Source organism: Lissotriton vulgaris, chromosome 8, assembly GCF_964263255.1.
Source record: "Lissotriton vulgaris chromosome 8, aLisVul1.2, whole genome shotgun sequence".
Lineage (NCBI taxonomy): Eukaryota > Metazoa > Chordata > Amphibia > Caudata > Salamandridae > Lissotriton > Lissotriton vulgaris.
Genome location: NC_141696.1, coordinates 1,530,854,089 through 1,530,879,894, shown reverse-complemented (window position 1 = coordinate 1,530,879,894; position 25,806 = coordinate 1,530,854,089). Strand labels below are relative to the sequence as shown.

At 43.3% G+C, this 25,806-nt stretch overlaps 8 non-coding genes across 8 annotated transcripts; all 8 read left to right on the top strand.

Moving 5' to 3' along the window:
• Positions 1-939: 939 nt before the first annotated feature.
• On the top strand, positions 940-1,012 carry TRNAF-GAA (transfer RNA phenylalanine (anticodon GAA)). The gene has a single exon. It is a non-coding gene; the product is annotated as a tRNA-Phe (tRNA).
• A 9,239-nt stretch (positions 1,013-10,251) lies between these two features.
• On the top strand, positions 10,252-10,324 carry TRNAF-GAA (transfer RNA phenylalanine (anticodon GAA)). The gene has a single exon. It is a non-coding gene; the product is annotated as a tRNA-Phe (tRNA).
• Positions 10,325-12,576: 2,252 nt separating this feature from the next.
• On the top strand, positions 12,577-12,649 carry TRNAF-GAA (transfer RNA phenylalanine (anticodon GAA)). The gene has a single exon. It is a non-coding gene; the product is annotated as a tRNA-Phe (tRNA).
• Positions 12,650-13,159: 510 nt separating this feature from the next.
• On the top strand, positions 13,160-13,232 carry TRNAL-UAA (transfer RNA leucine (anticodon UAA)). The gene has a single exon. It is a non-coding gene; the product is annotated as a tRNA-Leu (tRNA).
• A 1,669-nt stretch (positions 13,233-14,901) lies between these two features.
• TRNAF-GAA (transfer RNA phenylalanine (anticodon GAA)) lies at positions 14,902-14,974 on the top strand. The gene has a single exon. It is a non-coding gene; the product is annotated as a tRNA-Phe (tRNA).
• Positions 14,975-15,482: 508 nt separating this feature from the next.
• Positions 15,483-15,555, top strand: TRNAF-GAA (transfer RNA phenylalanine (anticodon GAA)). The gene has a single exon. It is a non-coding gene; the product is annotated as a tRNA-Phe (tRNA).
• Positions 15,556-16,065: 510 nt separating this feature from the next.
• TRNAF-GAA (transfer RNA phenylalanine (anticodon GAA)) lies at positions 16,066-16,138 on the top strand. Its single transcript has one exon. It is a non-coding gene; the product is annotated as a tRNA-Phe (tRNA).
• A 2,256-nt stretch (positions 16,139-18,394) lies between these two features.
• On the top strand, positions 18,395-18,467 carry TRNAF-GAA (transfer RNA phenylalanine (anticodon GAA)). The gene has a single exon. It is a non-coding gene; the product is annotated as a tRNA-Phe (tRNA).
• Positions 18,468-25,806: the final 7,339 nt, after the last annotated feature.

Below are 25,806 nucleotides of genomic sequence, written 5' to 3'. Positions count from 1 at the left end.
TATCTTGCCTTCAGGTTTGACTATGAATGTTTTCCATTTCGTCCTTTTTTGTAAAGTAAACTCTTGTCTGCATCACATTCCACTTCCCCTTGAACACAGATGTCAGTAGTCAGATGACATTGCTTACCTACTCATGCCAAATATATCTGGGTAATATAGTGCTAGTCCATTCAGAGTTAAAAAAACAACTACCTAACCTGGATCCCAAAAATGCTATTTACCCATTAAACCAGTTAACTGGGGAATGATACAGGACTCCTTAAAACATATCTCTACCATATGAGGTTAAAAATCCAGGTCCTGCATCTATTTTGTTAAATGGTTCAAATTAAAGTATGAAGACCCCAGCTATCAGAAGGCCGAAATAGCTCAGTTGGGAGAGCGTTAGACTGAAGATCTAAAGGTCCCTGGTTCAATCCTGGGTTTCGGCACAGTTGAGAGGTTCCTTGCTTCTAACAAAATAGGTCTTGGAATCAGCTGTAGTACTTTTTTCTCTATTAACATTTTTATCAACTGATCTACAAAATGATCAATTCAACATAGACTTTGCTTTCTGTCCTCCTTTTAAACTTTCTTCCACCTATCTTGCCTTCAGGTTTGACTATGAATGTTTTCCATTTCGTCCTTTTTTGTAAAGTAAACTCTTGTCTGCATCACATTCCACTTCCCCTTGAACACAGATGTCAGTAGTCAGATGACATTGCTTACCTACTCATGCCAAATATATCTGGGTAATATAGTGCTAGTCCATTCAGAGTTAAAAAAACAACTACCTAACCTGGATCCCAAAAATGCTATTTACCCATTGCACCAGTTAACTGGGGAATGATACAGGACTCCTTAAAACATATCTCTACCATATGAGGTTAAAAATCCAGGTCCTGCATCTATTTTGTTAAATGGTTCAAATTAAAGTATGAAGACCCCAGCTGTCAGAAGGCCGAAATAGCTCAGTTGGGAGAGCGTTAGACTGAAGATCTAAAGGTCCCTGGTTCAATCCCGGGTTTCGGCACAGTTGAGAGGTTCCTTGCTTCTAACAAAATAGGTCTTGGAATCAGCTGTAGTACTTTTTCTCTATTCATCAAATTTTTTCCAACTGATCTACAACACAATCAATTTAACATAGACTTTGCTTTATGTACTCCTTCTAAACTTGCTTCCACCTCTCTTACCTACAGGTTTGACAATGAATATTTCCCATTTCATGCTTTTTTGTAAAGTAAACTCTTGTCTGCATTACCTTCCACTTCCCCTTGAACACAGATGTCAGTAGTCAGATGACATTGCTTACCTACTCATGCCAAATATATCTGGGTAATATAGTGCTAGTCCATTCAGAGTTAAAAAAACAACTACCTAACCTGGATCCCAAAAATGCTATTTACCCATTGCACCAGTTAATTGCGGAATGATACAGGACTCCTTAAAACATATCTCACCATATGAGGTTAAAAATCCAGGTCCTGCATCTATTTTGTTAAATGGTTTAAATTAAAGTATGAAGACCACAGCTATAAGCAGGCCAAAATAGCTAAGCTGGGAGAGCGTTAGACTGAAGATCTAAAGGTCCCTGGTTCGATCCCGGGTTTCGGCACAGTTGAGAGGTTCCTTGCTTCTAACAGAATAGGTCTTGGAATCAGCTGTAGTACTCTTTTCTCTATCAACATTTTTATCAACTGATCTACAAAATGATCAATTCAACATAGACTTTGCTTTCTGTCCTCCTTTTAAACTTTCTTCCACCTATCTTGCCTTCAGGTTTGACTATGAATGTTTTCCATTTTGTCCTTTTTTGTAAAGTAAACTCTTGTCTGCATCACATTCCACTTCCCCTTGAACACAGATGTCAGTAGTCAGATGACATTGCTTACCTACTCATGCCAAATATATCTGGGTAATATAGTGCTAGTCCATTCAGAGTTAAAAAAACAACTACCTAACCTGGATCCCAAAAATGCTATTTACCCATTGCACCAGTTAACTGGGGAATGATACAGGACTCCTTAAAACATAACCTACCATATGAGGTTAAAAATCCAGGTCCTGCATCTATTTTGTTAAATGGTTTAAATTAAAGTATGAAGACCACAGCTCTAAGCAGGCCGAAATAGCTCAGTTGGGCGAGCGTTAGACTGAAGATTTGAAGGTCCCTGGTTCAATCCCGGGTTTCGGCACAGTTGAGAGGTTCCTTGCTTCTAACAAAATAGGTCTTGGAATCAGCTGTAGTACTTTTTCTCTATTCATCAAATTTTTTCCAACTGATCTACAACACAATCAATTTAACATAGACTTTGCTTTATGTCCTCTTTCTAAACTTGCTTCCACCTCTCTTACCTTCAGGTTTGACAATGAATATTTCCCATTTCATGCTTTTTTGTAAAGTAAACTCTTGTCTGCATTACCTTCCACCTCCCCTTGAATACAGATGTCAGTAGTCAGATGACATTGCTTACCTACTCATGCCAAATATATATGGGTAATATAGTGCTAGTCCATTCAGAGTTAAAAATAACAACTACCTAACCTGGATCCCAAAACTGCAATTTGCCCATTGCACCAGTTAATTGCGGAATGATACAGGACTCCTTAAAACATATCTCTACCATATGAGGTTAAAAATCCAGGTCCTGCGGGGGCGTGGCTTGGACGGCAGGAGGAATGGCCGCCTAGACCGAGTGCTCCGCGGAAAGGGAGAGCGAGATCCGTGATTCTAGTGTTTCCGACGGCGCGATCCGGCTACAATCGTAGGTACCTGCACCGGGTCCTTCACTGCGCCTATCGATGTCCTGAGAGCTGACTGTGAGTGCTGTTTGGGGGATTTACTGCCCTTAGGACTTTCGCGCGTCCCTCACTCCGGGCTCAGCCCAAAATGGCGGCGCCTAGTCACGGCCGGGGTGCCTGACCCACGCGAGCACCATCAGTGCGCTGTATGCCATCGATCTGACACAGCCGGCGGTAAGGACCCATCTGCCCTGAAAACCCGCCCTAAATGCCCATTTGCCGTCAGGAGAAAGTAGCAGGAAGGCAATGCGGACTCAAACCGGCTCATAATGCCTGACCCTAAAATGGCGGCGACATTGCTCTCGATCTCCACGCAATCCCTACACTCCAGCTCTCAGAGAGCTTCTTGAGTCGCCTCGAGGTTATCCACTGCCATCCTGAGCCCTGACCTCCCTCCAAGCGAAGGGATGTGCAACCCCAGTCTGCCTCATCACCAACATCTGTGTACAGCCTGCACCTGAGCCACTGTGACCACGCGGTGTGCCTAAACCGACCTCACTACCGCATGGCTGCATCCTACCACCCATAGTGGCTTTTCTCACTCTGGAGAGAGAACATCACACCTCACCAACTACGCAGAGATCATCCCTTGCGTCTACACGCTATTCTATGTACTTCCTGCCGGTCTGCAAGCAACAACTGGTGCCACTCACGCCTTGGACCCTGGCCCCACCACCCCATCGCCTCAGGCGCTCCCAGTCGCATAAGCAGCCCTGCAGCCGACTCTCTTGTCAAGTGAGAGCTCACCCTTATCAGCCAGCGGTGTCCTTCTACAACACCTACGATCTGACTGCTTCAGGACAAACGCGAGCACAATCCTGACGGGGCCGGCAATCCTGCAACCCTCTCATATCGCAAAGGTGCTCATCCGTGCCATCCAGGAGAGTTCTCCACCAACACTATATAGGGTCAGACAGACTCACTGCGAGCGAGCACACTCACCAGGCAATAATGGCGAACAGAGAAGACAGGAACAATCCTAAAAAGGTGAAACCAGACTCTCTCTTGGACTCACCCATCAAAGGAAAAGCCGATATGGCAGCTAACATGGAAATGATCCTCAGGAAACTGGCAGATCTACATGAACTCTCAAAATCCACCAAATCCAACACCGACTCAATGCAACTTGAGCTTACCGCGATCAGAGCTGATATAAATGTAATTAACACAGGCCTGGGCGCGGCGGAACAGCGAATAAGCGACATGGAGGACATCTCAAAACAGTCAGTCTCCAAAATCAAATGCCTAGAAAAGACAACGGATGAGCTGAAGCGCCATAACGCGGAAATGGAGGACAGGAATAGAAGAGGTAACATCAAAATCTTTGGTGTTCCGGAGAATTCAGAAAAAGATGCGGATTCCTGCGTGGCATTCCTCGAAGCATGGATCCCAATGGTCACCAAACTGGACTTCCCACACGGCCTTGAATTGGATAGGGCACACAGGATCCCCACTTTCGCTACTAAGAGCTCAAATGGTCCCAGACCACTTATCTGCAAACCACTCAGATTCCAACACGTCGAGTTGATCCTCCAATTCGCAAGAAGAAACCACCCCATCTCGTGGGACGGCCATAGAATCATCTTTACTCAAGATTACTCAAGGGACACAGTGGCAATACGAAAAGGTTTCCTGGAACTCAGAGAAAAGCTAAGGTCCAAAAGCATTCCTTTCTCCTTTGCTGGTCCAGCGAAATTCAGGATTGTAATCAACGACCACCCGAGATTCTTCACGGACCCCAAAATCCTTGCTGATCTTCTGGAAGACCGTCAGGAACAGGAAATGGAACTGGCGTCCGGCCTCTCGAACAAGAGGAAGACTTGACCCCACTTAAAGTCCATGAGCAATCTGTCAGTCTAATCTCGATTCCATCCTCACTGTTATACTTCCACAAATGATGCCGTGTTGTCATCCTCCAGCGCAATATGCCGAACTATGCTTAACAGCGGACATTTTGTTCCCTTTGCAGGTCTCTTCCACGTGGTATCGGCACTGTGAGTAGGCCTTAAGCCCTGTTGTTCTGTTGATCCTTCATGTATAACGTTGTATGATTGTCGTAATAGTGCCGATTATACTTAGTCAGCAATGTTCTTTATAGCTCACTGTTACAGATAGTTATAGGTGTAATAGTTATATCCTGTTCGCACTACTGCCTTCCATTCATCGCCCATGTCATTGTTATTGTTATGGTTAATAAGTCGCTCTTTCCACCACCTAGGCAGTTTGAATTAGTTAGATGTTTGTAAAATTGCAGGTACTAATGCCAACATTATCTTACATTAGCCTAAGGAAGCTTACAGCTACCACATATGTATCCCTAATTTCCGCCTTGCACGGGACTGCCGTCGCACTCCCGATGTACGTATAGGGGGGGAGGGGAGGGAGGGACTGTGGGAGGGGGTGGGGAGGGGAGGGGTGCAGGGGGGGGGGAGAAAATGGAGCTACAAGAGTTCAAAGTGCCTTATATTTTTTTGTCTATGTTTTGTTTTGTTCATATGTTTTCCTTTTCCACACTTGTCAGTTGCATTTCATTGCAGTCCACTGTACCTTCACGCAGGGGCCCTCACGTTGTCTGTAAGGAGCATTTGGGGGAGTCGCTGATGATATCCCTTGAATCAGAGCGCTTTCTCTCAACGCTGCTTCTCAACCCAAATGGCTAAGACAAACTCTCTAGCTGACGATCTTACGATTGTCTCCCTTAATGTTAAGGGCCTCAACCACCCGGTAAAAAGGAGGAAAGTTCTTGAGTATATATCCAAATCCAAGGGGGACATAATTTTACTCCAAGAAACCAAACTGGCAGAGGACGATCTCCGCTTCTTGAACATCCACTGGGCATCACATATCCTATCCTCACCTGCTTCTCATAAGAAGGGAGGGGTTATCACCATCCTAGCGAAAAAAGCTAACCTTACTCTAGTCTCACACTCCCATGACGATGCTGGCAGGCTATCTATCACTAACCTCCTCAGGGAAGACGACCCTTTACATATACTAAATATTTACGGCCCAAATGCAGACGACCCAGAATTCTGGAATTCAATCGGCCGCTCATTAGAACCTATCCCTTCAGATGACTTGTTGATAATGGGAGGCGACTTTAATCTCCCCCTTGACCCAATTCTCGATAGGCAATCCAGATGTGCCTTCCACCCCTCCCGCTCACACGAGGCCCTCCTTCGTCTATGCGACAGATATCACCTGAAAGACTCATGGCGCCTACAACACCCGGACGGTAGGGATTACACATTTTATTCTGCTCCACACAACTCCTATTCCCGTATCGACTTCATATTGATCTCAAGCCCCTTCACGCATCTTATAGAAGAGACCGTTATAGCCCCAAAATTAGTCTCGGATCACGCCTGTATCCACACCAAACTAGCTGGTTCTAGATCGATCCTCCCCCCGAAGAGATGGCGCTTTAATGAGGAGACACTCTCAGACCCCGCAAACAAATTAATAATATCAAACGCAATTGAGGAATACCTTTCCCTAAACGACAACCCCGACACCTCACCTAGCACCTTGTGGGATGCGCTGAAAGCCACAATACGCGGGGTCATCATCGCCATTAGGACCAAATCTAACAAGGCACTTAATAAGGAACTTGAGTCTCTGGAACACCAGATCGGTATTCTAGAAGCTCAGCACAAATCCGACCCGCTTGACTCAGGTGTTCTAGACACGCTAACCAAAAAAAAATACGAATACAATACCATCACCAGTAAACGGGCGGGGGTTTGGATTAACCGCTTTAAGGCCCTGAAGCTATGCGAAGGCAACAAAGCCGGGAAACTGTTGGCTTCATACCTGAAACACAAACAGAAATTGTCCACCATATCGTCCATTAAAACCTCATGCAATGTCATTCACACTAAACAGTCAAACATCCTCGATACCTTCAAGGCATTTTATGAAGATCTGTACAAAAATGACAAGGTATTAGACGAATCCGCCTGCAAGGACTACCTCAATTCACTCCGCCTTCCAAAACTTTCCGAAGCAGACAGCGCACAGCTGGGCTCAAAAATCTCTAGTTCAGAATTCAAGGCAGCAATCAAATCCCTGAAGAATAATAAGGCCCCAGGCCCAGACGGCTTCACTGCACCCTTCTTTAAGGCCTTTGCAGACCAGATTGACCCTCCGCTTCTTAAACTTTATAACTCTACTGCGGCCTGTGGCGGTGTTTCCCCTTCAATGAGTGAGGCCACAATCATAGTATTACCCAAAGAAGGGAAGGACCCACTACTCACTAAAAATTACCGTCCAATATCCCTGATAAATATAGATTGCAAGATATATGCTAAAATATTGGCGACCAGACTAAATACCATCCTTCACAAATTAATTAGCCCCTCGCAGGTAGGTTTCCTGAAAAACCGGATGTCTAACGACAACACTAGATTACTGTGTCATATTATAGAAAAGGCAAAATCCACTTCTGTACCAATGGTGGCGATAACCTTAGATGCAGAAAAGGCATTTGACAAGGTCTCGTGGTCTTTTCTACGCCAATGCATGCTCTCTTTCAACCTTGGCGACCCATTTATCAAGATGGTGATGGCCCTCTACTCTGCCCCTTCTGCCAGGATAGCTATTAACGGCTCCCTCTCGGATCCCTTCCGTCTGTACCAGGGGACCAGACAGGGCTGCCCCCTATCACCAGCTCTCTTTCTTTTAGCCCTTGAACCACTCCTTACAGATATCAAAAATAACAGGGACATTGAGGGTATCTCCTTTGGAAACTCACGCATCAAATTAGCAGCATACGCAGACGACATCCTGATAGCGACCGAGAACCCTGCCAACTCCATTGCCGCACTAATGTCCTCAATAGATAAATATTCCTCCCTCTCCGGGTACAAATTAAACAGGGATAAGTCCGAAGTAAAACCTCTTAATATCCACACTTCGAGAGAAGTGCTGGGCAATTCGGGCCTGTTCTGGCAAACGGGAGTGATTAAATACTTGGGGATCGAATTCACTGATGAGCTTTTGAGTACCCTTAAACACAACGAGAACAAAACCCTAGACAAAATCAAAAGTCAGTTGGACGGATGGTCACCCCGCTTCCTCACCTGGTGGGGCCGGGTTGAAACTATAAAAATGATGATATCCCCCCTAGTTAACTACCTGGTCACGATGCTCCCACTCCTCCTTTCTAATGTATTCCACTCCAAACTGGACAAAGTCATCTCGGCATTCCTCTGGCAGGGCAAAAAAGCCAGAATCAGTTTAAAAAAACTTCGACTAGACAAGAAATTAGGTGGGGTCAATCTGGCAGACTACAAAACTTACCAGATCGCCTTCTTAGCAAAACAAGGGTCGCATTGGATTTCCTCCCAATCTGACTACACCCCAGTATGGCTCTTTGTGGAAAAATGTATTCTTGAGGGTCTTAACCCCTGCGCCCTACTCACCGCCAAACTCCGTCCCAGCCTAGGTCCGGGGCCCATCTTCAAAAATACTAAATTGGCTCTGCTAAAGATCAGTAAATGCCTCCCACATCAATTCCGTCTCTCCTCTTGGGAATCTCTATGGCATAACCCCAAAATTGTATACAAAGGGAAGCCTCTCAACTACCCCACCTGGATAGACAAGGGTATCTTATTCCCACACCAACTGATCGAGAACTCGCATCCACTAACCTTCAAAGAAATTCAGGATAAGTTCCAACTCCATAACGTTGAATTCTATAACTTCTTACACATTAAAGTAGCACTAGCGAAGGCTAACCTGACAGTTGTCCCCCCCTCCCTCCCGGGTCTATTTACCTCACTTAACAAATTGGGGCACCAAGTCTCTAGACTGTACAAACTAATGCGGCCGCAATCGTCCACCCTAAATGCACCTCTCCAAAAGTACTGGGACTCATTCTCCTCCACACCTAACTCAGACACTATCTGGGCCAGCACTTGGGAATCAACCACCCGCCACAAAATTAGCCCTACACTCTCACAGACCAAGTTCTGGCTGCTTCATAAGGCCTTCTGGACTCCCAGGAGGTTGTTCCTTCACAAAATCAAACCCGACGACACATGTTGGAATTGTGCGAATATGGGAGGAGATCTGGAACATCTAATCTTCAAATGCCCCTGTGTTACCTCATATTGGGACAGGATCTTTGATTTCATACACACAGTACTCCATATCACCTTACCAAGGGAATTTGCAACGCTTGTTCTAGGTTTTGCCAAAGCCGTCACACTCAATGATGATGACAAAGCCCTACTGGACCTGCTGCTGACGGCTGGGGTCAAAATCATCCTTAATAACTGGAAAAGCACGCACAAAGCTTCCTTTCCCCACTGGCTAAATTGGGTCTTCCACTTAAGAGGTGCAGATAACATATCTTTAACTTCCACCCCATGGAGGCCGCCGCTCAGGAAACTCTGGTCCGCACTAGATGACCACTTTGACGCATTCAAACCCCCATGAATCTGAACACTTGGTACTCAGTGCACTTTTCTACATAAGCTGTCATGTGCATCCTCCCATTGTATACAGTGTAGATCTACACAAATGCTTAGCTCATGTTGCCTCTGCTACCCATTGTTGGTGTTCTTTTCTCCACAGGTCGTGTCATGTGATAATGGTCATGCTAAACAAGTCACCGTGTTACTTTGGACGCAACTCGTCTACATCTGCTTATTAGACATTGAGTGTGGACATTTTGTTTTTTGTTTCTGGTCTTATGTTTTTTTCTGGACTTATTTATGATTTCATTATAGCAATGTATGTATATCCACGAACTGTTCTTATGTACTGTCGTATTTCTTGCAGCTCCAAATAAAAAAGCTTTGAACACAAAAAAAAAAAATCCAGGTCCTGCATCTATTTTGTTAAATGGTTTAAATTAGAGTATGAAGACCACAGCTATAAGCTGGCCACTATAGCTCAGTTGGGAGAGCGTTAGACTCTAGATCTAAAGGTCCCTGGTTCCATCCCGGGTTTCGGCACAGTTGACAGGTTCCTTGCTTCTAACAAAATAGGTCTTGGAATCAGCTGTAGTACTTTTTTCTCTATCAACATTTTTATCAACTGATCTACAAAATGATCAATTCAACATAGACTTTGCTTTCTGTCCTCCTTTTAAACTTTCTTCCACCTATCTTGCCTTCAGGTTTGACAATGAATGTTTCCCATTTAGTCCTTTTTTGTAAAGTAAACTCTTGTCTGCATCACATTCCACTTCCCCTTGAACACAGATGTCAGTAGTCAGATGACATTGCTTACCTACTCATGCCAAATATATCTAGGTAATATAGTGCTAGTCCATTCAGAGTTAAAAAAACAACTACCTAACCTGGATCCCAAAAATGCTATTTACCCATTGCACCAGTTAACTGGGGAATGATACAGGACTCCTTAAAACATATCTCTACCATATGAGGTTAAAAATCCAGGTCCTGCATCTATTTTGTTAAATGGTTTAAATTAAAGTATGAAGACCACAGCTATAAGCAGGCCGAAATAGCTCAGTTGGGAGAGCGTTAGACTGAAGATCTAAAGGTCCCTGGTTCAATCCCGGGTTTCGGCACAGTTGAGAGGTTCCTTGCTTCTAACAAAATAGGTCTTGGAATCAGCTGTTGTACTTTTTCTCTATTCATCAATTTTTTTCCAACTGATCTACAACACAATCAATTTAACATAGACTTTGCTTTATGTCCTCCTTCTAAACTTGCTTCCACCTCTCTTACCTTCAGGTTTGACAATGAATATTTCCCATTTCATGCTTTTTTGTAAAGTAAACTCTTGTCTGCATTACCTTCCACCTCCCCTTGAATACAGATGTCAGTAGTCAGATGACATTGCTTACCTACTCATGCCAAATATATCTGGGTAATATAGTGCTAGTCCATTCAGAGTTAAAAAAACAACTACCTAACCTGGATCCCAAAACTGCTATTTGCCCATTGCACCAGTTATTTGCGGAATGATACAGGACTCCTTAAAACATATCTCTACCATATGAGGTTAAAAATCCAGGTCCTGCATCTATTTTGTTAAATGGTTTAAATTAAAGTATGAAGACCACAGCTATAAGCAGGCCGCAATAGCTCAGTTGGGAGAGCGTTAGACTGAAGATCTAAAGGTCCCTGGTTCAATCCCGGGTTTCGGCACAGTTGAGAGGTTCCTTGCTTCAAACAAAATAGGTCTTGGAATAAGCTGTAGTACTTTTTTCTCTATCAACATTTTTATCAACTGATCTACAAAATGATCAATTCAACATAGACTTTGCTTTCTGTCCTCTTTTTAAACTTTCTTCCACCTATCTTGCCTTCAGGTTTGACAATGAATGTTTCCCATTTCATCATTTTTTGTAAAGTAAACTCTTGTCTGCATCACATTCCACTTCCCCTTGAACACAGATGTCAGTAGTCAGATGACATTGCTTACCTACTCATGCCAAATATATCTAGGTAATATAGTGCTAGTCCATTCAGAGTTAAAAAAACAACTACCTAACCTGGATCCCAAAAATGCTATTTACCCATTGCACCAGTTAACTGGGGAATGGTACAGGACTCCTTAAAACATATCTCTACCATATGAGGTTAAAAATCCAGGTCCTGCATCTATTTTGTTAAATGGTTCAAATTAAAGTATGAAGACCACAGCTATGAGAAGGCCGAAATAGCTCAGTTTGGAGAGCGTTAGACTGAAGATCTAAAGGTCCCTGGTTTAATCCCGGGTTTTGGCACAGTTGAGAGGTTCCTTGCTTCTAGCAAAATAGGTCTTGGAATCAGCTGTAGAACTTTTCTCTATTCATCAAATTTTTTCGAACTGATCTACAACACAATCAATTTAACATAGACTTTGCTTTATGTCCTCCTTCTAAACTTGCTTCCACCTCTCTTACCTTCAGGTTTGACAATGAATATTTCCCATTTCATGCTTTTTTGTAAAGTAAACTCTTGTCTGCATTACCTTCCACTTCCCCTTGAACACAGATGTCAGTAGTCAGATGACATTCTTACCTACTCATGCCAAATATATCTGGGTAATATAGTGCTAGTCCATTCAGAGTTAAAAAAACAACTACCTAACCTGGATCCCAAAAATGCTATTTACCCATTGCACCAGTTAATTGCGGAATGATACAGGACTCCTTAAAACATATCTCACCATATGAGGTTAAAAATCCAGGTCCTGCATCTATTTTGTTAAATGGTTTAAATTAAAGTATGAAGACCACAGCTGTAAGCAGCCCGAAACAGCTAACTTGGGAGAGCGTTAGACTGAAGATCTAAAGGTCCCTGGTTCAATCCCGTGTTTCGGCACAGTTGAGAGGTTCCTTGCTTCTAACAAAATAGGTCTTGGAATCAGCTGTAGTACTTTTTTCTCTATTAACATTTTTATCAACTGATCTACAAAATGATCAATTCAACATAGACTTTGCTTTCTGTCCTCCTTTTAAACTTTCTTCCACCTATCTTGCCTTCAGGTTTGACTATGAATGTTTTCCATTTCGTCCTTTTTTGTAAAGTAAACTCTTGTCTGCATCACATTCCACTTCCCCTTGAACACAGATGTCAGTAGTCAGATGACATTGCTTACCTACTCATGCCAAATATATCTGGGTAATATAGTGCTAGTCCATTCGGAGTTAAAAAAACAACTACCTAACCTGGATCCCAAAAATGCTATTTACCCATTGCACCAGTTAACTGGGGAATGATACAGGACTCCTTAAAACATATCTCTACCATATGAGGTTAAAAATCCAGGTCCTGCATCTATTTTGTTAAATGGTTCAAATTAAAGTATGAAGACCCCAGCTGTCAGAAGGCCGAAATAGCTCAGTTGGGAGAGCGTTAGACTGAAGATCTAAAGGTCCCTGGTTCAATCCCGGGTTTCGGCACAGTTGAGAGGTTCCTTGCTTCTAACAAAATAGGTCTTGGAATCAGCTGTAGTACTTTTTCTCTATTCATCAAATTTTTTCCAACTGATCTACAACACAATCAATTTAACATAGACTTTGCTTTATGTACTCCTTCTAAACTTGCTTCCACCTCTCTTACCTTCAGGTTTGACGATGAATATTTCCCATTTCATGCTTTTTTGTAAAGTAAACTCTTGTCTGCATTACCTTCCACCTCCCCTTGAATACAGATGTCAGTAGTCAGATGACATTGCTTACCTACTCATGCCAAATATATCTGGGTAATATAGTGCTAGTCCATTCAGAGTTAAAAAAACAACTACCTAACCTGGATCCCAAAACTGCTATTTGCCCATTGCACCAGTTAATTGCGGAATGATACAGGACTCCTTAAAACATATCTCTACCATATGAGGTTAAAAATCCAGGTCCTGCATCTATTTTGTTAAATAGTTTAAATTAAAGTATGAAGACCACAGCTATAAGCAGGCCGCAATAGCTCAGTTGGGAGAGCGTTAGACTTAAGATCTAAAGGTCCCTGGTTCCATCCCGGGTTTCGGCAGAGTTGAGAGGTTCCTTGCTTCTAACAAAATAGGTCTTGGAATCAGCTGTAGTACTTTTTTCTCTATCAACATTTTTATCAACTGATCTACAAACTGATCAATTCAACATAGACTTTGCTTTCTGTCCTCCTTTTAAACTTTCTTCCACCTATCTTGCCTTCAGGTTTGACAATGAATGTTTCCCATTTCGTCCTTTTTTGTAAAGTAAACTCTTGTCTGCATCACATTCCACTTCCCCTTGAACACAGATGTCAGTAGTCAGATGACATTGCTTACCTACTCATGCCAAATATATCTGGGTAATATAGTGCTAGTCCATTCAGAGTTAAAAAAACAACTACCTAACCTGGATCCCAAAAATGCTATTTACCCATTGCACCAGTTAACTGGGGAATGGTACAGGACTCCTTAAAACATATCTCTACCATATGAGGTTAAAAATCCAGGTCCTGCATCTATTTTGTTAAATGGTTCAAATTAAAGTATGAAGACCACAGCTATGAGAAGGCCGAAATAGCTCAGTTTGGAGAGCGTTAGACTGAAGATCTAAAGGTCCCTGGTTTAATCCCGGGTTTTGGCACAGTTGAGAGGTTCCTTGCTTCTAGCAAAATAGGTCTTGGAATCAGCTGTAGAACTTTTCTCTATTCATTAAATTTTTTCGAACTGATCTACAACACAATCAATTTAACATAGACTTTGCTTTATGTCCTCCTTCTAAACTTGCTTCCACCTCTCTTACCTTCAGGTTTGACAATGAATATTTCCCATTTCATGCTTTTTTGTAAAGTAAACTCTTGTCTGCATTACCTTCCACTTCCCCTTGAACACAGATGTCAGTAGTCAGATGACATTCTTACCTACTCATGCCAAATATATCTGGGTAATATAGTGCTAGTCCATTCAGAGTTAAAAAAACAACTACCTAACCTGGATCCCAAAAATGCTATTTACCCATTGCACCAGTTAATTGCGGAATGATACAGGACTCCTTAAAACATATCTCACCATATGAGGTTAAAAATCCAGGTCCTGCATCTATTTTGTTAAATGGTTTAAATTAAAGTATGAAGACCACAGCTGTAAGCAGCCCGAAATAGCTAAGTTGGGAGAGCGTTAGACTGAAGATCTAAAGGTCCCTGGTTCAATCCCGTGTTTCGGCACAGTTGAGAGGTTCCTTGCTTCTAACAAAATAGGTCTTGGAATCAGCTGTAGTACTTTTTTCTCTATTAACATTTTTATCAACTGATCTACAAAATGATCAATTCAACATAGACTTTGCTTTCTGTCCTCCTTTTAAACTTTCTTCCACCTATCTTGCCTTCAGGTTTGCCTATGAATGTTTCCCATTTCGTCCTTTTTTGTAAAGTAAACTCTTGTCTGCATCACATTCCACTTCCCCTTGAACACAGATGTCAGTAGTCAGATGACATTGCTTACCTACTCATGCCAAATATATCTGGGTAATATAGTGCTAGTCCATTCAGAGTTAAAAAAACAACTACCTAACCTGGATCCCAAAAATGCTATTTACCCATTGCACCAGTTAACTGGGGAATGATACAGGACTCCTTAAAACATATCTCTACCATATGAGGTTGAAAATCCAGGTCCTGCATCTATTTTGTTAAATGGTTCAAATTAAAGTATGAAGACCCCAGCTATCAGAAGGCCGAAATAGCTCAGTTGGGAGAGCGTTAGACTGAAGATCTAAAGGTCCCTGGTTCAATCCCGGGTTTCGGCACAGTTGAGAGGTTCCTTGCTTCTAACAAAATAGGTCTTGGAATCAGCTGTAGTACTTTTTTCTCTATTAACATTTTTATCAACTGATCTACAAAATGATCAATTCAACATAGATTTTGCTTTCTGTCCTCCTTTTAAACTTTCTTCCACCTATCTTGCCTTCAGGTTTGACTATGAATGTTTTCCATTTCGTCCTTTTTTGTAAAGTAAACTCTTGTCTGCATCACATTCCACTTCCCCTTGAACACAGATGTCAGTAGTCAGATGACATTGCTTACCTACTCATGCCAAATATATCTGGGTAATATAGTGCTAGTCCATTCAGAGTTAAAAAAACAACTACCTAACCTGGATCCCAAAACTGCTATTTACCCATTGCACCAGTTAACTGGGGAATGATACAGGACTCCTTAAAACATATCTCTACCATATGAGGTTAAAAATCCAGGTCCTGCATCTATTTTGTTAAATGGTTCAAATTAAAGTATGAAGACCCCAGCTGTCAGAAGGCCGAAATAGCTCAGTTGGGAGAGCGTTAGACTGAAGATCTAAAGGTCCCTGGTTCAATCCCGGGTTTCGGCACAGTTGAGAGGTTCCTTGCTTCTAACAAAATAGGTCTTGGAATCAGCTGTAGTACTTTTTCTCTATTCATCAAATTTTTTCCAACTGATCTACAACACAATCAATTTAACATAGACTTTGCTTTATGTACTCCTTCTAAACTTGCTTCCACCTCTCTTACCTTCAGGTTTGACAATGAATATTTCCCATTTCATGCTTTTTTGTAAAGTAAACTCTTGTCTGCATTACCTTCCACTTCCCCTTGAACACAGATGTCAGTAGTCAGATGACATTGCTTACCTACTCATGCCAAATATATCTGGGTAATATAGTGCTAGTCCATTCAGAGTTAAAAAAACAACTACCTAACCTGGATCCAAAAAATGCTATTTACCCATTGTACCAGTTAATTGCGGAATGATACAGGACTCCTTAAAACATATCTCTACCATATGAGGTTAAAAATCCAGGTCCTGCATCTATTTTGTTAAATGGTTTAAATTAAAGTATGAAGACCACAGCCATCAGCAGGCCGAAATAGCTCAGTTGGGAGAGCGTTAGACTGAAGATCTAAAGGTCCCTGGTTCAATCCCGGGTTTCGGCACAGTTGAGAGGTTCCTTGCTTCTAACAAAATAGGTCTTGGAATCAGCTGTAGTACTTTTTCTCTATTCATCAAATTTTTTCCAACTGATCTACAACACAATCAATTTAACATAGACTTTGCTTTATGTCCTCCTTCTAAACTTGCTTCCACCTCTCTTACCTTCAGGTTTGACGATGAATATTTCCCATTTCAATGCTTTTTTGTAAAGTAAACTCTTGTCTGCATTACCTTCCACTTCCCCTTGAACACAGATGTCAGTAGTCAGATGACATTGCTTACCTACTCATGCCAAATATATCTGGGTAATATAGTGCTAGTCCTTTCAGAGTTAAAAAAACAACTACCTAACCTGGATCCCAAAAATGCTATTTACCCATTGCACCAGTTAATTGGGGAATGATACAGGACTCCTTAAAACATATCTCACCATATGAGGTTAAAAATCCAGGTCCTGCATCTATTTTGTTAAATGGTTTAAATTAAAGTATGAAGACCACAGCTATAAGCAGGCCAAAATAGCTAAGCTGGGAGAGCGTTAGACTGAAGATCTAAAGGTCCCTGGTTCGATCCCGGGTTTCGGCACAGTTGAGAGGTTCCTTGCTTCTAACAAAATAGGTCTTGGAATCAGCTGTAGTACTCTTTTCTCTATCAACATTTTTATCAACTGATCTACAAAATGATCAATTCAACATAGACTTTGCTTTCTGTCCTCCTTTTAAACTTTCTTCCACCTATCTTGCCTTCAGGTTTGACTATGAATGTTTTCCATTTTGTCCTTTTTTGTAAAGTAAACTCTTGTCTGCATCACATTCCACTTCCCCTTGAACACAGATGTCAGTAGTCAGATGACATTGCTTACCTACTCATGCCAAATATATCTGGGTAATATAGTGCTAGTCCATTCAGAGTTAAAAAAACAACTACCTAACCTGGATCCCAAAAATGCTATTTACCCATTGCACCAGTTAACTGGGGAATGATACAGGACTCCTTAAAACATAACCTACCATATGAGGTTAAAAATCCAGGTCCTGCATCTATTTTTTTAAATGGTTTAAATTAAAGTATGAAGACCACAGCTCTAAGCAGGCCGGAATAGCTCAGTTGGGCGAGCGTTAGACTGAAGATCTAAAGGTCCCTGGTTCAATCCCGGGTTTCGGCACAGTTGAGAGGTTCCTTGCTTCTAACAAAATAGGTCTTGGGATCAGCTGTAGTTCTTTTTCTCTTTTCATCAAATTTTTTCCAACTGATCTACAACACAATCAATTTAACATAGACTTTGCTTTATGTCCTCCTTCTAAACTTGCTTCCACCTCTCTTACCTTCAGGTTTGACAATGAATATTTCCCATTTCATGCTTTTTTATAAAGTAAACTCTTGTCTGCATTACCTTCCACTTCCCCTTGAACACAGATGTCAGTAGTCAGATGACATTGCTTACCTACTCATGCCAAATATATCTGGGTAATATAGTGCTAGTCCATTCAGAGTTAAAAAAACAACTACCTAACCTGGATCCAAAAAATGCTATTTACCCATTGCACCAGTTAATTGCGGAATGATACAGGACTCCTTAAAACATATCTCTACCATGTGAGGTTAAAAATCCAGGTCCTGCATCTATTTTGTTAAATGGTTTAAATTAAAGTATGAAGACCACAGCTATAAGCAGGCCGAAATATCTCAGTTGGGAGAGCGTTAGACTGAAGATTTGAAGGTCCCTGGTTCAATCCCGGGTTTCGGCACAGTTGAGAGGTTCCTTGCTTCTAACAAAATAGGTCTTGGAATCAGCTGTAGTACTTTTTCTCTATTCATCAAATTTTTTCCAACTGATCTACAACACAATCAATTTAACATAGACTTTGCTTTATATCCTCCTTCTAAACTTGCTTCCACCTCTCTTACCTTCAGGTTTGACAATGAATATTTCCCATTTCATGCTTTTTTGTAAAGTAAACTCTTGTCTGCATTACCTTCCACTTCCCCTTGAACACAGATGTCAGTAGTCAGATGACATTGCTTACCTCCTCATGCCAAATATATCTGGGTAATATAGTGCTAGTCCATTCAGAGTTAAAAAAACAACTACCTAACCTGGATCCCAAAAATGCTATTTACCCATTGCACCAGTTAATTGCGGAATGATACAGGACTCCTTAAAACATATCTCTACCATATGAGGTTAAAAATCCAGGTCCTGCATCTATTTTGTTAAATGGTTCAAATTAAAGTATGAAGACCCCAGCTATCAGAAGGCCGAAATAGCTCAGTTGGGAGAGCGTTAGACTGAAGATCTAAAGGTCCCTGGTTCAATCCCGGGTTTTGGCACAGTTGAGACGTTCCTTGCTTCTAACAAAATAGGTCTTGGAATCAGCTGTAGTACTTTTTCTCTATTCATCAAATTTTTTCCAACTGATCTACAACACAATCAATTTAACATAGACTTTGCTTTATGTCCTCCTTCTAAACTTGCTTCCACCTCTCTTATCTTCAGGTTTGACAATGAATATTTCCCATTTCATGCTTTTTTGTAAAGTAAACTCTTGTCTGCATTACCTTCCACTTCCCCTTGAACACAGATGTCAGTAGTCAGATGACATTGCTTACCTACTCATGCCAAATATATCTGGATAATATAGTGCTAGTCCATTCAGAGTTAAAAAAACAACTACCTAACCTGGATCCAAAAAATGCTATTTACCCATTATACCAGTTAATTGCGGAATGATACAGGACTCCTTAAAACATATCTCTACCATATGAGGTTAAAAATCCAGGTCCTGCATCTATTTTGTTAAATGGTTTAAATTAAAGTATGAAGACCACAGCTATAAGCAGGCCGAAATAGCTCAGTTGGGAGAGCGTTAGACTGAAGATCTAAAGGTCCCAGGTTCAATCCCGGGTTTCGGCACAGTTGAGAGGTTCCTTGCTTCTAAAAAAAATAGGTCTTGGAATCAGCTGTAGTACTTTTTCTCTATTCATCAAATTTTTTCCAACTGATCTACAACACAATCAATTTAACATAGACTTTGCTTTATGTCCTCCTTCTAAACTTGCTTCCACCTCTCTTACCTTCAGGTTTGACAATGAATATTTCCCATTTCATGCTTTTTTGTAAAGTAAACTCTTGTCTGCATTACCTTCCACCTCCCCTTGAATACAGATGTCAGTAGTCAGATGACATTGCTTACCTACTCATGCCAAATATATATGGGTAATATAGTGCTAGTCCATTCAGAGTTAAAAAAACAACTACCTAACCTGGATCCCAAAACTGCAATTTGCCCATTGCACCAGTTAATTGCGGAATGATACAGGACTCCTTAAAACATATCTCTACCATATGAGGTTAAAAATCCAGGTCCTGCATCTATTTTGTTAAATGGTTTAAATTAGAGTATGAAGACCTCAGCTATAAGCTGGCCGCTATAGCTCAGTTGGGAGAGCGTTAGACTCTAGATCTAAAGGTCCCTGGTTCCATCCCGGGTTTAGGCACAGTTGAGAGGTTCCTTGCTTCTAACAAAATAGGTCTTGGAATCAGCTGTAGTACTTTTTTCTCTATCAACATTTTTATCAACTGATCTACAAAATGATCAATTCAACATAGACTTTGCTTTCTGTCCTCCTTTTAAACTTTCTTCCACCTATCTTGCCTTCAGGTTTGACAATGAATGTTTCCCATTTAGTCCTTTTTTGTAAAGTAAACTCTTGTCTGCATCACATTCCACTTCCCCTTGAACACAGATGTCAGTAGTCAGATGACATTGCTTACCTACTCATGCCAAATATATCTAGGTAATATAGTGCTAGTCCATTCAGAGTTAAAAAAACAACTACCTAACCTGGATCCCAAAAATGCTATTTACCCATTGCACCAGTTAACTGGGGAATGATACAGGACTCCTTAAAACATATCTCTACCATATGAGGTTAAAAATCCAGGTCCTGCATCTATTTTGTTAAATGGTTTAAATTAAAGTATGAAGACCACAGCTATAAGCAGGCCGAAATAGCTCAGTTGGGAGAGTGTTAGACTGAAGATCTAAAGGTCCCTGGTTCAATCCCGGGTTTCGGCACAGTTGAGAGGTTCCTTGCTTCTAACAAAATAGGTCTTGGAATCAGCTGTTGTACTTTTTCTCTATTCATCAAATTTTTTCCAACTGATCTACAACACAATCAATTTAACATAGACTTTGCTTTATGTCCTCCTTCTAAACTTGCTTCCACCTCTCTTACCTTCAGGTTTGACAATGAATATTTCCCATTTCATGCTTTTTTGTAAAGTAAACTCTTGTCTGCATTACCTTCCACCTCCCCTTGAATACAGATGTCAGTAGTCAGATGACATTGCTTACCTACTCATGCCAAATATATCTGGGTAATATAGTGCTAGTCCATTCAGAGTTAAAAAAACAACTACCTAACCTGGATCCCAAAACTGCTATTTGCCCATTGCACCAGTTAATTGCGGAATGATACAGGACTCCTTAAAACATATCTCTACCATATGAGGTTAAAAATCCAGGTCCTGCATCTATTTTGTTAAATGGTTTAAATTAAAGTATGAAGACCACAGCTGTAAGCAGGCCGAAATAGCTCAGTTGGGAGAGCGTTAGACTGAAGATCTAAAGGTCCCTGGTTCAATCCCGGGTTTCTGCACAGTTGAGAGGTTCCTTGCTTCTAACAAAATAGGTCTTGGAATAAGCTGTAGTTCTTTTTTCTCTATCAACATTTTTATCAACTGATCTACAAAATGATCAATTCAACATAGACTTTGCTTTCTGTCCTCTTTTTAAACTTTCTTCCACCTATCTTGCCTTCAGGTTTGACAATGAATGTTTCCCATTTCGTCCTTTTTTGTAAAGTAAACTCTTGTCTGCATCACATTCCACTTCCCCTTGAACACAGATGTCAGTATTCAGATGACATTGCTTACCTACTCATGCCAAATATATCTAGGTAATATAGTGCTAGTCCATTCAGAGTTAAAAAAACAACTACCTAACCTGGATCCCAAAAATGCTATTTACCCATTGCACCAGTTAACTGGGGAATGGTACAGGACTCCTTAAAACATATCTCTACCATATGAGGTTAAAAATCCAGGTCCTGCATCTATTTTGTTAAATGGTTCAAATTAAAGTATGAAGACCACAGCTATGAGAAGGCCGAAATAGCTCAGTTTGGAGAGCGTTAGACTGAAGATCTAAAGGTCCCTGTTTTAATCCCGGGTTTCGGCACAGTTGAGAGGTTCCTGGAAAGGGGCGACCACTCGGTCCCCCCGAACGTATGGCGGAGTACCACGATCCCCCCGGGAAGCCATCTTGGGCGGGAGGCGAGTCTCGGCTGGTATGCCCGAAGCGGCGTAGCTGGGGCGCGCCTTTTCCCGCCCTAGAGTGGGTTGGCCTAGACACCGACGCGGCTGGCCACGCCCTTGGGGCAGGCAGGGGCGGGTTTACGCCCGCCCTGAAGACGGATAAAAGGAGAAGCAAGATCCGAAGGCATCCTCTTGTTCCTGTGCTCTGAAGCTGCACCTCCTCGCTGCACGTGAGCTCGGGACGGAACGAAGAGCCAATTTTGAGCGTTGTAATCTTTCTTGTTTATCTTCCAGATACTTTGTTGGAGAATGCCGAAGAAGGCGGGAAAGCGCATGACTACTGACCAGATGCTGCGCGTTCTTATGAAAGAGATGACTGAGTTAAAGAGGCGAATGGATGAAAATGAGGAAGGGGGACCGAAATGTCCTTTGGCGGGAGCAGCCCCGGGAGGGAAAAACAAGAGGCCCAGGAGAGGGAGAGCTGTGGAAGACATTCCGGGCCCTAGTGCCCCGCTAGAGGCACCCACCCCCGTGCCGGAGGGAGGGATTCCCGTTGTGGTCACCCCCGTGTCCGGGGACGATATGCCGCCTGAGCTGGCAGCACAACTAGCAGCGTGGTTGGGTAAAGATAGTGAGGGCGCCACGGCTGTCGACGCGCAGGTGCTGATGAAGCAACTGCGTGAGTCACGGGAAGCAGCGAAGGTATCCACACCGGCTGCGGTAGTAGAGAAGCCACAGGGGACAGGTTCGGTCGCAGAGACGCCGTCCGGTTCAGGTAAGCGGCCATTGCCGATTGCAAGGGATGAGTCAGCACCTTCTCGTAGGGAAAGGGTGGGTCAGCATGTTCCCTTGGCTATTAAGGAGAAGATATGGGCGGGAGAATATGTAAACATTTTCTCGTTGCTTACTGATCACTATGAAATGGAGCATGTTAAGGGCCAGAAGGATCTCATGCATCCGAGTGTTTGGCGCGCAAAAATGGCCGCCTTTAAGGTGAACGAAAATATTGGCAATTGGGGCAAAGCGTGGGGGGTCTTTACATCGATCTTGGGGGAACGAAGGCCCGATCTGCTGCACGAATTGCCGATTTATCAGTCTCGAATCATGGGGTACTCGGTATCACATGAGGGTAACCATTGGTTCTGCTATGATAATCTGTTTAGAAAGGCTAAAGAACATGATAAAAGCTTAACTTGGGATTGCTATGATTCGGTGTCTTGGGATAAAATGAAGGAGACTGGTATGTTGAAAGTGCCATTGGTGGGAAGTAACGTTGGCGAATCCTACCGCCAGTATGCGGGGACGCCCTTTCGATCAGGTACAGGTACCGACAATTATTCGAGGCCTGCCGGAAATACAGGAAATACAGGAAATACAGGAAATACAGGAAAAAGGGGGGTTTGTTGGAACTTCAACAGGGGTAAATGTACCAGGCCCCAGGGATCGTGCAAATTTAGGCACGAATGTAGTGGGTGTGGGCAATCATCCCATCCTGAGTCCACGTGCAGAGCCAAAACGGGTGATAACGGGGGTAGAGGAGGCGCCAAACAGGTCTAATATAGTCCGAGGGGCGCCTTTACCTACCCCGATTGATACCTTGGCGATGATTCCTTGGCTCAGTGAATACCCGGATCGTACTTCTGCTGGGGTGTTGCGGAACGGGTTTTCTTATGGTTTCCGCATCCCAGTGGGGGACTTTCAAGGTGCAGCAAAATGTAAAAATCAGCTATCGGTCTTCCAGCATACGACCGTGGTACAGGATAAGATCAGGAAAGAGGTGACTCGAGGTCGAGTCGCCGGTCCGTTTAGTGTACCACCGGTTCCTAACTTTGTTTGTTCCCCTTTAGGTGTGGTCCCAAAGAAGGACCCGGGTGAGTTTCGACTGATACATAATTTATCAGCCCCACGTGGTCTTTCCGTAAACGAAGCGATAGACCCGGAAGTGTGTTCGGTGCGGTACGCATCCTTCGATGAGGCCGTAGCCATTTTGAATCGCCTGGGGCCCGGGGCGCTGATGGCAAAATCTGATATCGAGTCAGCGTTCCGGTTGCTCCCGGTACATCCAGACGATCAGCGTCTCCTAGGTTTCACGTTTCAGGGTCATTATTACATGGATAGGTGTATGCCGATGGGGTGCTCTATATCTTGTGCCTATTTCGAAAAATTCAGTACTTTTCTACAATGGGTCTTCACAAGGAAGACGGGTTTCCGAAATGTGATGCATTACCTTGATGAATTTTTGTTCCTGGGGGCAGCCGGGGATCCGGAATGTGGGCAGGCTTTGGCACAATTTTGTGTCTTGATGAATCAGTTTGGCGTGCCATTGGCACCTGGTAAGACTGTGGGGCCGTCCACTTGCCTCGAGTTTCTGGGGATCGAGTTGGACTCCGATGAAGGTTGTTTTCGTTTACCAGCCGAAAAAGTGGTAAAGTTCAAGTCATCCCTGCAAATGTGTATAAATGGATCCAAGGTCAAACTACATCAGTTACAGCAGCTAGTGGGCCAGTTGAATTTTGCCCTGAGGGTTATACCAATGGCCCGCCCCTTTTCTCGTTCGATTGCTCAAGCCATGGTCGGCCTGAAGGAAGGCCATCATCGCACGAGGCTCTCGGCTGAGGTCCGCCAGGACATGCGCATTTGGTTGGCATTCCTGGCGGATTTCAATGGTCGAGTCGTCTGGAATAAACCGGCCGTGTCCTCTGAGGAGCTGGGGCTGTGGACGGATTCGGCAGGGAGCATAGGTTTTGGTGCTATATTCGGCACAAGATGGTCGGCACAAAAGTGGCCGACATGGTGGCATGACAGTGGATTGACAAGTAACATTGCTTTCCTGGAACTTTTCCCCATTTTAGTGGCCCTGAGAACTTGGCCCGAAGGGTTTAAGGATCACTCCGTGATATTCTGGTCTGACAATATGACCGTGGTCGAGTGTATCAATAGCCAGGCAGCACGATGCAAATGGATTTTGAGATTACTAAAAGAAATTGTTTTACTGTGTATGCAATTGAATGTGTTGTTTAAAGCTAGACATGTCCCGGGGGTAATGAGCCAGGCAGCTGATGCACTGTCTCGTTTTCGTATGCAGGCTTTCTGGGGTTTTCTTCCCACAGCGGACCCGGAGCCGGCACCCTTTCCCGAAGCTCTCTGGTCTCTCGGTGCCCCGAACTTCGTAACCTCGTGGGAGAGAGTTTAGCACCCAGGACGAGGAAGGCATATGAAGGGGTGTTCCGGTCCTATTTAGCCTTTTTGGGGACTGATAGAGAGGAGCTTTGGGGACAGGAGGAGTGGGTGGTAAATTTTCTAATGTCTTTACACCTGGTTGGGAAATCGGTGGCCACGGCTCAGAGGCATCGGGCTGCCATTTCTTTTGTTGCTAGGGCTCATGGGATCCAGGACCCGACAGCGTCTTTTGTAGTACAGAAAGCGCTACGGGGGTGGCAACGCCTTGAGGGTCGCAGAGTAGATGAGAGGCGCCCGATAGGTTTGGATAGGCTGGCCCAGTTATTATCCAGACTCCCTGCTACGTGTTCATCTCAGTTTGAGACAGTGTTATTCCGAGCCGCTTTTACGCTGGCATTCCATGGGGCTATGCGGGTAAGCGAACTAGTGGCGAGGAACAAGCAGGATGTGACAGGAGGATTGTGCCAGGAGCACGTCCAGATCAGAGGGGAGACGATGACGGTCTCATTTGTCAGGTCCAAGACCGATCAAAGTGGGATAGGTGACTGCGTAATCATACGCAGGATTCCCGGGTCCTCCATGTGCCCGGTAAGGTGTCTAGAAGATTATTTAGCACGAAGGGTGGCATCATGGGGGGGGACCTTGTTGAGACACGCTGACGCCACCCCACTGACAAAGTTTCAGTTTCAGCGGGTGCTTGCGATGTCGATTGCCGCTGCGGGCTTGAACCCGGGCGAGTTTGGGACCCATTCCTTTCGGATAGGGGCTGCTACAGAAGCTACAGCCAGGGGTCTGAATGTTGCACAAGTTAAACGGGTGGGGCGTTGGTCCTCCAATTGTTATAAAAGGTATGTGCGGTTGCACATGTTGTGAAGCTGTAACAATGTACTCACGCTTCTTGTTTTTGTTTGGTTTTCAGTTGCGCAAGCCTACGAGGCGGGGCGAACTTTGCAGTCAACCCAACACCGGGCCAGCGGTCAGACATCACCGGCTGTGAGAAAGGAGGTGTGGGTCGTGGGCCACTCATACGTGAGACGTGCCGCGGACGTATTCAAGGCAGGTGACATGATTCACGTGGCTGGGGAATACGGGTACAGTGTGTCCTTCTACGGAAGAGGCGGTCTCTGTATTGACCAGTTTCAATCATTTTTTGAGGGTTTACTAGGGCGG